Source organism: Sapajus apella, unplaced genomic scaffold, assembly GCF_009761245.1.
Source record: "Sapajus apella isolate SASKATOON/1434 unplaced genomic scaffold, GSC_monkey_1.0 scaffold113, whole genome shotgun sequence".
NCBI lineage: Eukaryota > Metazoa > Chordata > Mammalia > Primates > Cebidae > Sapajus > Sapajus apella.
The window spans coordinates 4,150,894-4,167,111 of NW_022437053.1; the positions used below are offsets into that span (position 1 = coordinate 4,150,894).

Genomic DNA, 16,218 nt, shown 5'->3' on the forward strand with positions numbered 1-16,218 from the left:
ACTCTTTTATCAGGCCTCTATTATAAAATAATAAAAACATTTATAATATATGTTTAAGAGAATTGATATAATCAATACATTGTATTATTACAAAAGAATAAACAGCCTATGTGAGCCGGAAGTTCTTCTAAGGTGTCCAAGGGTCAATTTTAATTCAAGACTAGGCACTTACCTGGAGTTTCAAAGCTCCCTACCACTAGGTTTCCCGGTAGGAAGCGGCTCATTGCTGGGTGGGGTGGGGTAGGGAATGAGGCCTACCCAGTTGGTCTGTTCTTTGCTCCATCACCAGCCCCTAGCCCAGTTCTAATATATGATAAACGCTTTAAGGGGGTGACGAATGAATGAATGGATGAGACTGACACCTTTCCATTGACCTCTACGTGCAGACACGATTGTCTTAGCAGAGAAGACGCAAGCGAAGCTGACCTATGTGAGAAGTCGGTCTGCTGGAAGACAGGAGGAAACCCCATATACATCGTGAGTTTAGAGCTGAAAACACTTTTATGGCTTTTCCACCAAATGCTCAGGGGAGGGGGGAACAAAGCACAAACAACGTGTTAGCAGCTCTGAAACTCTACAGGATTTTACACTTACGAGTGGGGACCTGGCTTGTGGAAAAGGAGAAAATGGTAGGAAGAATGTCTCCAATCAGAGGACTGGAGACCTCTCTAGGGAGCTGTGGAGGTCGCTGTGACGTTTTCATAACTGACCTAGAAGGGGGAAGGCACGAATCCACTTCTGGGTGTTCAGGTGCTGCTGAGTTATTATAAGGAATATAACACTTTCCCTTCCTCCAAGGAACGGGAAAAACCACAGCGGAACTTTTGGAAGTGAGATTTAGGTGTTAAGACTGACAGCAAGAGGTGCTTCAGGGTTGCACGGTTAGGTTAATACACTTACCAAATGAACAGCTCCACGCTCTCATTTTGAAACCTAGGAAGGGGGTGAGGAATACTCTCAGGACGTCCCCTGAAGACCCTAACGTTTCCTTCAGTCCGAAACTTACACAGAAGGCTGGATCCAACCAGAAGGATGGGAATTGACACTGAGGAGACAAGAGGGGTACCCGCACACTGCTACCTGTACCTGGATGCAGGGTGGAAGTCTGATGGCCACAGGTAGGGACGGGGAAATGCAGCTGAAGGCAGTCCGTCCAGGTGAGAAGAAATGATGAAGAGTATGAGAGAAATGTTCACATATGGGAAGAAAATGCACCGGAATGCGGCAGTGTGAACCACTGTAATTTCTTTCGATTACCTTTCCTTTGCATTCACAACTTGGCTGCAAGAAGCCTGGTGTCGGCCTGTCTTGGCTTTCGGCGTGCCTTTCTCACTAAGCTTAGCCATTTCCAGCTTCTGATTTACAGTGAGGGGCATGCATCTCCTCCTTGCACTTGAACACTTACAGGCCATTGTAGGGTTATTAACTGGCCTGTTTCCAATAGGAAATAGGCTCTCGGGGTGAGGAAGGAGACCTAAGCATCTAAGACCACCTTCCCCTTGACTTCCACACTGCACCTCAGTAGGAGAGGTGAAGGCTGGCGGACCGGGTGCCACCTTAAACACCCTCCTATAGATCGTAGGCATGGTGTGGGGGAATATTTCCAGAAGGCATTGTTTCCACTTAAACAGGACCAAACCCCCACCACACGCCTACTTCACGGGTCAAGACCCTTTTACATGTAATTTCCGGAGTTGTAAGCCCAAGACCCTTACACATGTGATTTCTAGAGTTGTGAGCCTTTAAAAGGGCAGGGACTTTGTGAGCTGAGCTTGGCTGTCAGGTTACTATGCCACCTTGCTCCCGACGGAATAAATCACCACTTCCTTCTCAGCTCAGTGTTCAAGAGGTTTGTTTCTCAGCCTTTCCTGCTTCAGGGGGATAGGAGCAGTCAGAACACACAAGACACTGATGGACTAAGCTCGTATCTTCTGTGGACCCTGTTCATGATGCCCCCAAACAATTACAGTGGTAACATCAGGGATCACTAATCACAGGCCACCATGACAGGCAGAGTAATAGCAGAAAAGTTTCAGACATTGCAAGAATTACCAACATGTGACAGGGACACACTAAATGCCAAAGGCTGTTGAAAAACCGAGGCTGATCGCCTCTCTGGGCGCAGGGCTGCCACAAACCTTCAGTTTGTAAAAAACACTGCATCTGGCTGGGCGCGGTGGCTCAAGCCTGTAATCCCGGCACTTTGGAAGGCCGAGGCAGATGGATCACAAGTTCAGGAGTTTGAAACCAGCAGCCTGGCCAACATAGAGAAATGCCGTCTCTTAAAAAAAAAAAAAAAAAAAAATATATATATATATATATATATGAAAAGCAAATGACCAATTAACCTCACTGAAAATCAAATACATGCAAATAAAAATAGTAAAAGAAACTTTGAAACACACACACACACACAAAACATCTAAAGTGAAGTGTGATAAGGTGAGATGTGCCTGCACTGTGCCTCCTCCTTTCCTCAGGGACAGATGACGATGAAGCGTGGCCTGCACACCTTTTCCCGCAGGTCCTGTGGGATGAGGCTCCAGGCCGGGGCTTTTGTGGCTGCCCTCCTGCCTGGGTCTCTGCCAGCACTCAGGGCCCTCTCAGCTTGCTTCTCAGGGTGTGCTTACAGGGGAGCCAACTAAGGCCATTCTTAGCAGAGCTGAGGATCTTGCAACACAGAGGCTAAGGCATCCCCCCACGAGATGGAGCTGGTGACAGAGGAATGGAGCCATGAATGACTGATGATCAGAATGCCAGAAGACACAAAGACAGGATCCAAGTCTATAAAAGCACAATTTCCAAGGGAAAAGAGAATTTGGGTTTCTTTTCTATATTTCTGAACATACTTGACCAAGTATTTGTGTTATGTGTAACCCCCTATATAAGTATAAAAAGATATAATTTAGAAAAAAAAATGATACACTGTTAGGTAACAAACAGATGGGTGACCTCAAAAAGTAATGCAGGAGGAAAAGAAATAATTAGATTCAAGATTACTTTCAATACATTTATGAAACAGTTTATTCAAAGTAAATTATAAAGAGATCCAGTGATAATAAGAGTGGCCTCTGATTTGTCAAAGTGATGGCTATAAAGACCCACAAATGTGCAGCCTGTGGCAGGAAATCTGAACTCATCTCAGTAGGTAACGTGGTCTTTTTTTTTTCCCTAGAGACAGGGTCTCACTCTGTCACCCAAGCTGTAGTACAGTGATGCAAACAGAGCTCACTGCAGCCTTGGACTCCTGGGTTCAGGTGACCTTCCTGCTTCAGCCTTCCCAAGTAGCTAAGATAAAAGGTGTGCACCACCAATCCCGGTTAAATTTTTAAATTAAAAAAATTTTTTTGTACAGAGGGATCTCGCTATGTTGCTCAGGTTGGTCTTGAATTCCTGGCCTCAGACTATCTTCCCTCAGCCTCCTAGGAAGCTGGGACTACACATGTGTGCCACCACACCCGGCTAATTTATTATTTTTCCTAGAAACGTGGGGTCTTGCTATGCTACCCTGGCTGGTGTTGAACTCCTGGCCCAAGGGATCTTCCCACCTCTACCTCCCAAGTTGCTGGGATTACAGGCATGAGTCACTGTGCCCATTTCTAAGGTGGTTCTTATGTTCCTAAAAATATGAATGACTGCCATAAAAAGGACCACCAAGTATTTTGAAGAAGTACTGGAAGTAAAAATAGATTTTCAACAAATGAAGATGAGATGTCACTGGAATTTTCAGGGGGCATTCCCACCTCTTTGCTGTTGTTCAGAATATACGGTACCCTCACAAAGTGATACTGATAAATAACTAGGTGATACTGATAAATAACCAATCCACTATTATACCTAAAGCTCTAAAACTCACACAATTCCTATCAGAAGGCAATAATAAGTGCTGACAACTCAGAAACATGTAGATGGTCATACTGTGTGGCTTTCACAATTAATTTGATAATACTGTCATAGCTCATGGAAATATACCCCAGACCAAAGGATTTTCACAAAGTGAAGGTAACAGGCCAGCAGTGTTGCACTGCCTTGCCCTGACAGTGTCCCAGGGAAGTGCTGAGACAGCACGAACACAGCCTCCATAGTGTGCCAACACAGTGACGCTACTGAACCACAGGGCACCTGGCGTGGGACGCTATCCAGGAGTCGCTGTGAATCGCCAGCTTGCACAAGGTCTGCTTTGGAAGGAATATATTTGACAGAAGCTCTACCTAGAGTATGATGGTTCTCCACAAAATGGGAGTTACTGTGTCAATAGTAGCTGTATCTGGGAAAGTGCCAAGGTAGAACTGACAAGCTCAGCAAAACAGGCATAAGCTAGACGACCACACAGCCAGCCACAAGCTGTGGGGCACCACGCGGCTCCATGCCAAGGGCGCAAAGGGACAGCGAGCTGGCTCTGGGACCTAGGGTCTTTCCCTGCCACCCTGGGGGGTAAGGGTGCGGAGGCTCTGGGTGTACTTAACCTCCTCCTGACCCGTGTCTTCCCCTCATCCCATGTCAGATGACTCTCCGCTGAGCTCAGGGGGGCTGGATTGATCACGTACATATTCAGCTTTCTCTTGCAGTTTCATAATTTAAGCGTATTTCACAAGAAATGTATCAATGCCACCTTTTCAAAGATGAAGATTATATATGTGTATGTGAGATTTAGAATCTGGTGAAGATTTTAAAACTCAAAGAGCTTTATCAAATCGTAAGTTCACTCACACACGTACCTGTGTACAGAAGCAACTGCCTAGATGGAAAAGAGGGAGGGGATGCTCGCAGGAGGCGTCTGCACAGTGCCTTAAACCGGCGTGACCTGACACATCTCGACACCACACGCTCCTTCTCTACTCTCCCCGCTCCAGCCTCCCCGCCACCGACCTATCCCCTCCCTCCCTCTGTCTTCATTCCTTCCTTTCTTCTCAATCAGTTCTCAGAATAATAAAAACTGGTATAACAGAAAATGTTTACAACCATCACATCCTTTTGTTTTGTTTTTCGTTTAATTGATAAAAGTTTGACTGACAAGAGCAAAACAGGGCAGGTCTCACATTTTCCATACTGATTGCGTCTGCTGCCCTACAGCATATCTGGCCCTGTTTAATTACACCTGCTGACAGAGTTTTAATAAGTGCTTCTGTGATGAATGTTTTTTTCACATCATTAGAAAACATGCCTTTAAAAAGAAGCCCTGCTTCAAACCAAATAATTACCTAGAATAAACAGCTATTATTTTAATTTTTAGTAGGTTACAAGTTACTAAATCTTATTAACTTTCGTCTTTTTGAGAGCACGCCTTGTGAATCCAGCGGACAACCTATTACTGAGGAAGACACCCTGACTTTATGACATATCACCTTCAGTCAACAAGTGAAAGAAACTAAAATTAGAAAGTTTTCCTGGCCAGGTGCGGTGGTTCACATCTGTAATCCCAGAACTTTGGGAGGCCGGGGTGGGCGGATCACCTGAGGTCAGGAGTTCCAGATCAGCCTGACCAACATGAAGAAACCCCGTCTCTACTAAAAATACAAAATTAGCCGGGCATGGTGGCACATGCCTGTAATCTCAGCTACTCGGGAGGTTGAGGCAGGAGAATCGCTTGAACCCAGGAGGCTGAGGTTGCGGTGAGCCGAGATCACAAGATTGCACTCCAACCTGGGCAACAGGAGCGAAACTCCATCTCAAAAAAAAAAAAAAAAAGAAAGTTTTCTCTATTTCATAATGATCACAAGACTGGTCATTTGAGTGGGAAACTCAAAATCAGTCATTAATTACCATAAACTAAAGGGAGACACATGGCATAGTCTGGAGTCGATGGTGGGTATACCCGACACCTTTTCCTCCCTGCAAGTCCTGCTCACTGGATAGACGACTGTTCTGGGCACAGGACAAACATGAAGTGGGAACATCCGCCATGTGATCAATGGGACAGGGTGAGCAAATGCCAGCTGTGGGCACCAGAATGAATGACCAGAGGGTGCCCGCTACCCATCACCAGCTCTGTGATCCCTCCCACTCTAAATCTCAGCAGGAGCGATGGCTGACTTGAGGCTGAACCAGCACTTTACCATTCTCTGTCCGTGGAAGAAGCTTCTAGCACGCTAGGGCAATACTGGTTTTGTGGTTGTTTTTGTTTCTTTGGTGATGGGCGATAAGGAAATCAGAGAAGCAGAAAACTCTTCACACATGCTCTAAAGGAATCAATGCCATCTTTTCAAAGGCAAAGATTATATATGTGTATGTGAGATTTGAATCTGGTGAACACTTTAAAATTTCAAAGAGCTTTATTAAACCCTAAGTTCACTGATACAGGTACCTGTGTACAGAAGCAACTGCCTAGATACAAAAGAGCCAAGTCAAATCAACTCTCAGCCCTGCCACGCTGGTGTCACCATAAACATTAGGACAAAATGCGGATCAGGTGGCAAGCGTTCACAGGAGACAGGCAAAGGGGACAGATGCACAGAGCGAGAGTCTTCATCTCTTGTGCAAGGTATTATGCAACACCTGCCATCATCAGATGCATGAGTACGTCAGTGGAAATGCAAGCGTTCTGACCAATTGCATTTGTTCCACAGACCTCCTCTCTCAAACCGCATCAGGACCGAGCCCTCTTCTCCCCTCCCCACTCACTCCCCCTCCTTGGGTTCATAATGCGCAGTGCGTCTTCCCATTCTCCGTCCTTATTCCCTCCTCTTCCTCACCTCCTTTTTTCTTCGGGATGATTTCAGCACAGGTTGGACAGCGAACACCTTCTCAGGTGGGGCTGAGACACTGATGCCCAGTCTTGCTCACCCTGCTCTGTCTTTCATTCACGTCTTCTCTCACATCCCTTGGGTTCTTCATGCATTCATTTGTTCCTTCCCTCTTTTCCCTTTTTAAATATATGAGTTTTACATATGAGTTTTTGTGGTAACATGAACCAAAGAAATGATTTCTTTATAAATTTCCTAGTAGGGAAGGAAAGAACCATCAAGATGCAAAAAATGGGAGAAGAAAAAAGAAGCTGGAACAATAGAAAGTAAAAAGGATTAGAGGACTTCACGTGGGTGAGCCCCAAAAAGGCCACCCCAGGGAGCCTCTGGCCCTATCAGTAACCCTTCCATTCATTACATCCACTCTGCTTCCGGGCAGCCACCTCAGCAGAGCTTGCAGCCTCTCAGAGTAAGGAGGATGGATAGCAAGTAAATGACCCATGGCGAAGGGAATTCGCAATCAGGCTCTTCAGGAAAGGGGAGGAAGAAGAAAAATCGAATCACAATTTGTTTAATGACCTAATCTCATGAAAAAGGAATTACAAGAAATAAGGTTACTTATCTGCTCCTTCCCTTGGGGTTCTTCTCTTACACTTAATTAATTTCCTACCTACTGATATCAAGACCCAATTTTTAGGTCATTTCAAAAATTCTCAACCAGTTGAAAAAACGAACAAATAAAGAGAGGCATTGGTAGTGACCCAGTAATCTAACCCACAACCCATTCCTGTGTGCACCTCATGGATCCTCCAAATATAATGGTGCCTCTTCTAGTTTTGCCACCCTTAAAAAAAATGTATTACTTACATTGTATCTGTTATAACTAACTGCTCACTGGAGCCTTACACCTGGGTCATGTGTTGCTTTAAGTGACTATGATTAGAATTTACTGATTCTTTTCAGTACCTTGCCATATATCAGTCTCTAGTAAACTGGAATAAAGACAACATAATTATTAAAAAAGTGGAATTGTGAATAACCCAGAAGAACGTACCAGCCTCTGCTTGAATACCTCCCGCATTGATCAACTCAGTATTAACTGGCTTCAAGCCAGGTATCTTTTCTGCCTTCCAAACATGAATTAATCTCATGGAGGTGATTTTACTCTTCTCAGAAACAATCCCTTTTCTGGTTTGTGGTAGTCTAAGCCAGAGCTCTCCAACTGAAATATACTTGAACACTACATAGAAATAAGAGGTCGAATAGATTGTGTGCAGGAGAAAGGTAGTAACAGCTAAATTACCTTTTCTTGGTGGCAGCAGAAAGTTCCCATGTTTGAACATCACAAAATTTCTGTGAAATCTTTACGTATGAGTATTTGGTAAAACAATCCGTTATAATACAAAACTAATTTTCTATCCCTCCAAGACTATAATCAACTCAAAAAGGCAATATTTTGACTCTAGCTTGGAAGCTAGAGATGGCATTAAATTGTTATTATTAATTCCCTAAGTATTGCACTCGAAATAATTGAAGGCTTCTGTTCTGCACCATGCATGGCTGACCGCTATTTGGAGGTAGCTGATAAGGATACATGCATATTTACTTTTGTCACAAGTCTACATGCAATAATGCCAGAAGCTTTTGCAATGAAGGCAGAGAAAAATATCTTTTTCCTACTATTTACACTGTTTTGATAATGGTATAGTATAAATGCACATAAACTAGGATGCTCTGTGAATCAGAACTACACACAATCAGAATAAGAAATATCGTTTGACTTAGCCTAGTTCTAATGTGTCCAGTTTTGAGTAAAGTTCATTTCTTTTATACGGAACAAAAATTTTCCCTATAGAGCAAAGGATTTAGATACTAACTTTAAGAAAACTATAGATTACATGAAGGATCGAGGGAGAATATATGCAAACACTGGAGTCCACGAAGACCAGAACAGCACAGGAAGATCTCTCCTGCGCCCAGGTTTAAACATCTTTCAAATGTTAAGCATGTAACAACAGTTACAGCTGGCCAAAGTAAATCCACACCAATAATCCATCGACAGGGATTTCTCATTCTAAAGAGTCTTTTTACACTGTTTTATTTGACTCTGACAAGGATCAGGTGAAGAACGCATGTATCAGTAAATGTTTTCACAGGTGACAAAATCCAAAGCACGAAAGGTTATTGAGTTGCCCGGATTCACTCAGCTGATTGCTGGCAGAGCCCCAAGCTGGCTCAGCATTCCTAGCACACTTTCCAAGCGTTTCCAGAAAATATGAAACAGCAAGAGGAAACATGAGAGGAAATGGAAAGGAATTTCTCCTACGAGATCATGCTGAATACACAGGCATTTCATGTGCCCTTGCTGGCCCAGTATGAGGAGTCCCACCAGAGCAGTGTTTCCACCACGTGAGAGCTACACCCCACTCCCACAGGAGATGACCCTGAAACCACTGGTAGACTTCTTCCCACTCCAACATGTAAAGAGCTTGAAGTTCGTCACTCCTGTTCTCACAACAACAAAAAGCTGAACAAACAAAACAACTCTTATTAGATCCAACCAAAAACTAAATCCGTAGGACAAAGCCCCGAAAACTGGAGAGAGAGAGAGAGAGAGAGAGAGAGAGAGAGGAGAGAGGAGAGAGAGAGAGATACAGAGAGTCATAGCTAAGAGGAGAAACTGCTGTTGTAGCCAGCAACTGTGGGAAAACATACAGGGCCCATTCTGAATACCTGCTGGAGATTGTAGATGGAGCACAGCCTACCTGGCGAGTTAAAAATTCCTGGGGGCCTAGTCTCAGGAGAGCCTCTATACTCTTGAGAGATTTTGCCACCAATAGGCCCATCAAGTTCTCAGATGAAGACAACAGAAAAATCCTCTTGTGTTTCCAGCAGGTAGAGGGGAAAAGAAACCATCTTCAGCTGGGCTTACGGGCTCACACCCTTACTCTCAGCTAGGCAGAAGGCTCAGGTAGGAGGCTTACTTAAGGCCAGGAGTTTGAGAACAGGCTGGGCAACATAGTGAGATCTTGCCTCTTAAAAAAAAAATTTATAAAAGAAATCATCTTAAAATCCACCCACAGTGCCTTCTTCCCCTTAACAAACAACTGTCTACAAGGATAATTACTATGCTAGAGCCTAATCAATACGGAGGAAGGAAAATACCTAACTCCAGACAAATCTGTTCTTCTTGTCTCACTTAACGGGGAGAAAAAGAGCTGAGAAGCACTTGGGAAGGGCATACTCCAGGGGCACAGACTCACTAAAAACTGATCTAATCATAGAAATATAAAACACTTCTCGCCAATAACTTACCATGACCCCAACAGAGCTCTTGTATAATAATAAGGAATCACCACTGAAGAACTGAAAGGCTCAGATTCTATTTAAGAAGGAATGTCTAGTGAAACCCAAAGACAAAAGAAAAGACAAAAACAAGCACATAGATGAAAATTTAACCTTTAACATCTACAGCTACAGCAAAGAGTAAATATAGTCAAACTCCTAACCAGATAAACATAAAGCCTCACAATAAAGACTGATTTAACTTAGTTCTCTTTATCCACTACATCGTGTCTGTTTTTCAACAAAAAATTACAAAAGACACTAAAAGGCAAAACACACAGTCTGAAGACAGAGCCAGCATCAGAGTCAGATTTAGATACAGCAGAGATTTTGTAATTATCAGACAAAAAATAAAAAATAGCTATGACTAATACGCTTAGGGCTCTAATAGAAAAAATGTGCACAGTCTGCAAGAACAGATGGGTTACGTAAGCAGAGGCACAAAAACACTAAATAAGGATCAAAAGAAAATGCTAGAAACCAAAAACGCTGTAACAGCAATGAAGAATGCCTTTCATGGGCCTTCAGGAGATCAGACATAGCTGGGGAATCAGTAAGCTTACACATGTGTCAAGAGAGGCTTCTCAAACTGAAAAATAAAGAGAAAAAAGACATTGACAGAATATCCAAGAACCATGGGGCCATTATAAAAGGTATAACAAATATATACGTCATGATAATACCAGAAGAAAGACAGGAACTTAAGAAATAGTCAATGCAACAATGGCTAAGAATTTTCCAAAATTAGTGACAGACACTAGACCATAGATGCAGGAAGCTCAGAGAACACTAAACAGAATAAATGACCCCCAAAATGTATACTTTGGCATATCATATTCAAACTGCAGAAAACCAAAGACCAAGAAAAGATCTTCAAGAAAGTCAGAAGGAAAAGGTGCCTTGTCTTTAGAAGAACAAGGGTAAGATTTATACCAGACTTCCAGAAACCATGAGAACAAACATAGTAGAGTGAAGATCTGGAAGAAAGAGGAGAAAGGATAAGAACTACATCAAATTTTCTTTCAGAAACCATGAGAACATAGAGTAAAGTGACGTATTTAAATTGTTGAAAGAAGAAAATTAACAACCTGGAATCTTGTATTCAGTAAAATTATCCATGAAATACAAAGGAGAAACAGTTTCTCAAACAAACAGAAATTGAGGAAATTTGTTGACAGCAGTTCTGCTTTGCAAGAAATGTTAAAAGAAGCTCTTCAGAGAGAAAAAATATATACATAGGTCAGGAACTCGGATCTGTGTAAAGAAAGAAAAGTATTAAAGAAAAAAATAAGTGACGGTAAAATAAAGTCTTTTATTTTCCTAACTCTTAATTGATCTAACAAAAAACTGTTCAAAATGGTAATAGAAACAATGGTGTGGTGACCACAGCTTCTAGACAGGCGAAATAAGCAAAATATCCTGGATGTTCTTCCCAGGTCCTGGAAGCCTAAACAGACAGCAAAGGTGCTTTTTCTTGATACTCAGATGGTAAATCCAAGGAAACTGTATCTTCAGGAATGGAGAGGCAATTTGTCTTTTCTTCCCACCTATGAAAACTCCCCCAAATCTTCTCTTCCATGGTAGATTTAAGTGAGAAATTAGTAAGTAAATTTTACATGGAGAACCACAAAACAAAAAAACAAAACAAAACAAAACCAGAAACAAAAAGCAACGGTGTTTTGAAACTGACCTTATTTCTCCCTAAGGTGGAAATCCTGCACGCTTTGAGGTCCCTTCCCACACTGAACTTACAGGAGCCTAACTTCTTCCCACAGGGACACACATGCTGATCAACAGTGCATTCTCTGTCACTCTGTCACATACTTTATTTGTTTTTATTTTAACGATAGCCACCTGCTTTTAGCGCCTCCTGTGAGGCATGGTGGTTAGCATTTCGCATACATTTTCCATCTCAACCCCACACCTTTGTAAGGTAGGTACTACTGCTATCTATTACCATTATTACTGTTATCACCATTCAAGCAATGAGTAAACTGACGTAGAGCAGAAAGCTGCAGGACTGCACTCCCAACTCTGGGACTTGCAATCTTACCTCCATGTACAGAGAATCATCTTTTCCGAGGGATAAAGACATACCATGCCTGGTGTAACCCCCATGTACTCAGTCAGAATGCATTTTCAATACAGCAAACGTGTCTACGCTCTTAGCTTGACCCTGGACCAACAGTTAGCTGAATCTAGACAGGAGGTTGTCTCAGGGCCCCAGGCAATCTGACTCTTGCCTCCCCAGCAACCAGCAGCCACACTGCCTTGTGCCACGTCGGCCCATTCGCCACACTCGGGCTGGAATCCGCAGGGGGTCTCAGGGATCCGAAGTCTAACTGAGAGGACCTGAACATCAATGGGGGTGGGAGACTTCGATGTCAAACGCTCCCAGAAAAAGCTCGCATATGGAGCATCTGTGCTCTGCAACCCCTGACACGACCACACTGTGCTGCTTCTGACATTGCAATACTCACCCCAGCAACGGCCAACATGCAGTGAATGTGAGGGAATGTCAACAAATGATAAAATCCAATTTAGGGACATTTTAAAAGAGATGATACATGAAAACGTGCGCTTTAAACACATTTATATCCAAACCCACACAGTTGTTAAGAATCCTTGCAACATGAGTCTCTTCTGGAAACTTCCACCTACTGATGGCCTTGCAGACTCAGATCCCCACGGATTCCTTAGAGTGCTAAATGCATGGAAAGTGTAATTCTAACATTTCAATTATTTTTAAGCACAGGTTAGGAAAAATGTTTTTTAAGAAACACGTTACCCTAAGTGATGGTCTATTCTCAAAGCGTAAGCTTTTCCTTATTATTAAAATAATGTGATTTTCCTTTGAATGCCCTGGAAACAAACATAATCTATATGTGCCTTTCTTTAAAATAGTATATTACCAGATATCTACTTGAGAAAGAACATTTTTTGGAAAGAAGCAAAGTCTATCAGCACAATGTGTTCGGTGACCAATGAATGTCTCAATCCCTGAATACCAAGGGTAAGCCTCCTCCGACCCTGCTCAGAGTGGCCTCTCTCCTTCCCTCTACCCTGGCAACACTCTGCCACGTCCTTCTCAAGTCCTGCAGGGAAGCAGGACCTCAGAGAATACAGGAAGAGGGAGCACATATGCCAATCCATACCCACGTTCACCCTTAAATGCTGTTTTTCAATTCTCAGCCCATGGCTTCAGAGAGATGTGCAAAAAATCCAATCTGTCCCCTTGGGTTGGAAGAAAGGACTGCAATATCTCTTTATATCCCCATCCCCAATCCAAACATTTTTGAGGTCACTGAGCTGGTAAATCCTGCAAACTCTCACTGAAGAAAATTGGTCTTAAATACAAGCTTCCTGAGGCCCAAGCAACCACGCTCTGTTTTCATTTGTTTCTCCACGTTCACTGTTTCTTTCAACAGGGCTCAGGGCTCTTAGCAAAAGAGGTGTCACCAAATACTTTTATTTTTCCATTGGGTTACAGATCTATGAAAGAATTTAGAACTCATCTGGAATTTCAACTCACCCCACCTCCCTCATCACATCAGACCTGATCAAAGGAGTCCCAGCTCATCAACTAAGCAAGCCTCCAGGAATCATGCCCAGCAGAAGAGATGCAAGGACTCCCAGTGCAATCTGCCAAAAGACAGATGCAAAGGAAGCTGCCGAGTTAGCCTCCCAGACTGCCAAAGAAATGTCAACTGACCGTACCCCAGGAGGAAAGGGGACAGATGGACTGACGTGACTAACACCATTAGCCTCTTTGCCTCTGAGAATTAGAAACGGAGAAAACGCAAAAGTGTTTACCCACAGACTCCACAACGTTAGGGTTGGGTAATATTTTGGCTTGTTTCTTGCTAAAAGATATATTTACTCTTGATTACATATTCTTCCATTTTTTTGTGTGTGAACTGGCTGTGAATTCCAGAGCAAAATCTATTAGAATTCAACGATCATTGTCTGACCACACTCAGGGAATTACAATTATATACTATAGGCTACGGCTCTGCAAACATAAACAGCATTGAGGCAAGGGACCCACCGTAAGAAAAAAATAAAGAGACTCTCTAAATGTCCAAAAGGTTAAAAACAGAAAAGAGAAAAAAAAATTTTAATGACAAAAACATACATCCAAGCGAGAAAACAAATGATAAAATGGAATGAAGAGGAAGGGAAGGGGGAATGTTAGGAGAGGGTCTGATGGGAGATGAGCGATATTTCTGGGGCTAGTCCTCCTTCCCTTTTTTAATGTCAGGATTAGCAGACTAAGACATTTTTAAAGTTAGTATAAGTCTATTCTCGATACTCAAAAAGTTAACTAGATCCTTAAAAGATAACATAAAAGACTAAGCTGAGCTTCTAGAAATAAAATCAACAATATTTGAGATGAAAACACACAGATGGAAGTAGCTATACACTAGACTTTGCAGGGTGAAAGGTGAATGTATTTGAAGACATTGCATTAGAAGTAGCTCAAAATAAAATAGAGAAAAGGAAAGAAAAAATAAAAACAGCATAAGTGAGATTTTTGAATTGAATAAAAATAGAAACATAACATTGTGGGCTGCTTAAATAAGAAATACTTAAGAAAATTTACAACCACTGAAAGTCTATTTTTTAAAAAAGAAAGTTTCGAATCAATGCCCTTAGCTTCCACTTTACAAAACAGCAAAAATTAGATAATATTAAACCCAAAGTTAGTAGAGAAAAGAAAATAATAAATACCAGAAGTCAATAAAAGGGAAAACAAAAAGACAGAAAAATCAATGGCACAAAAAGTTAGTTCTTCAAAAACAAACAAAAGAGGGAAAAAACAAAATTACCAACATTGAGAATAAAGTAGTGACATAATTTCAGGGCCTGTAAATGTCAAAAAGAAGACTAAGGGAATGTTATTAACAACTTTATGCTGATATATTCCACAATGCAGATGCAACAAATTCTTCAAAGACAAATTACTGAAGCAAACTCAAGACACAGTAGATAGCATGAATAACCCTCTATCAAAGAAATTTAATTTTTAGTTAAAAACCTTCCTGCAAACAGGAGTTCAAGGATAAATTCTACCAAATTTATTTATATGGATAAATTCTTCCATATAAGGAATAATTAATATCAATTCTATGTAAACTCTTCAGAATATTTTCTCTTTCTCTCTTCTTTCTTTCTATCTCTCTCCTCTCTCTCTCTCTTTCTCTCTTTCTCTTTCTTGTCTTTCTTTCTTTCTTCTGACAAGTAGAGAATACTTCCCAGTTTATTCTCAGGTCAAAATTACTGTGACCCCTGAATCACAAGTAAATCTCAAGGAGGGAAAACTGCAGATAGATATCCCTCATTAATATTTTGGCAAAAGTTTTCAAAAGAATTTTGTAAATCAAATCTAATTACATATATAAGGATAATACATCTTGACCAAGTTTCCAACAATTCAATAAAAGTTTAACTTTTCTTAAGTCAATCAATGTAATTCAACATACCAAGAAGAAGAAATTGGTTCATCGCAATAGACACGGGGAAAAAACTTGACAAAAGTCAACATCCTTTCCTTGTTTTCAAAAGCTCTGCAAACTAGGAAGAGAAGAGGACTTTCTCAACTTGAGAAGGAGCATCCATGAAACAACTATTACAAACACACGGTGTAAAGACTGACTGCTTTCCTTCTAAATCAGCAACAAGACAAGGATATTGCTCTTGCCACTTCTTTTCAACACTTCATGAGAGATCCAGCCAGTGTGACAATTGGGAGGGAAAAAACAGAAATAAAAGCCAAGTAGATTGGAAAGGATGAGGTAACACTGTCTTTATTTACAGATGATATGAAAATCCAATGGGATCTACAGAAAACGTGCTGGAATTAATAAACAATTTTAACAAGATTGTGGGATATCAGATCAATGCACAAAAAACAATTTTATTTCTGTTTATTAGCAAAAAACAATTGAAATTTTCCAATATTCCTTATACCATAGCCTACAAAAATAAAATATAGAGATGAGCATGACAAAAGATGTGAAAGGCCTATACAGTGGAAACCAGCACATATTTCAGGGAAATTTTAATAGACCTAAGTAAATGGAGAGTTACACCTTGTTCATGGGTTAGAAAACTCATATTGCTAAGATGTCAGTTCTCCCCCAAGTTAACTGTATATTCAAATAAATTTTAATCAAAACTTCAACAAGGT

General features: G+C 41.5%; 1 protein-coding gene across 3 annotated transcripts in view; it reads right to left on the reverse strand.

Moving 5' to 3' along the window:
- GABRB3 (gamma-aminobutyric acid type A receptor subunit beta3) overlaps nucleotides 1–16,218 on the reverse strand; it is a 342,036-nt gene that overhangs the window by 121,647 nt on the left and 204,171 nt on the right. The gene's annotated exons all lie outside the window — the stretch shown is intronic.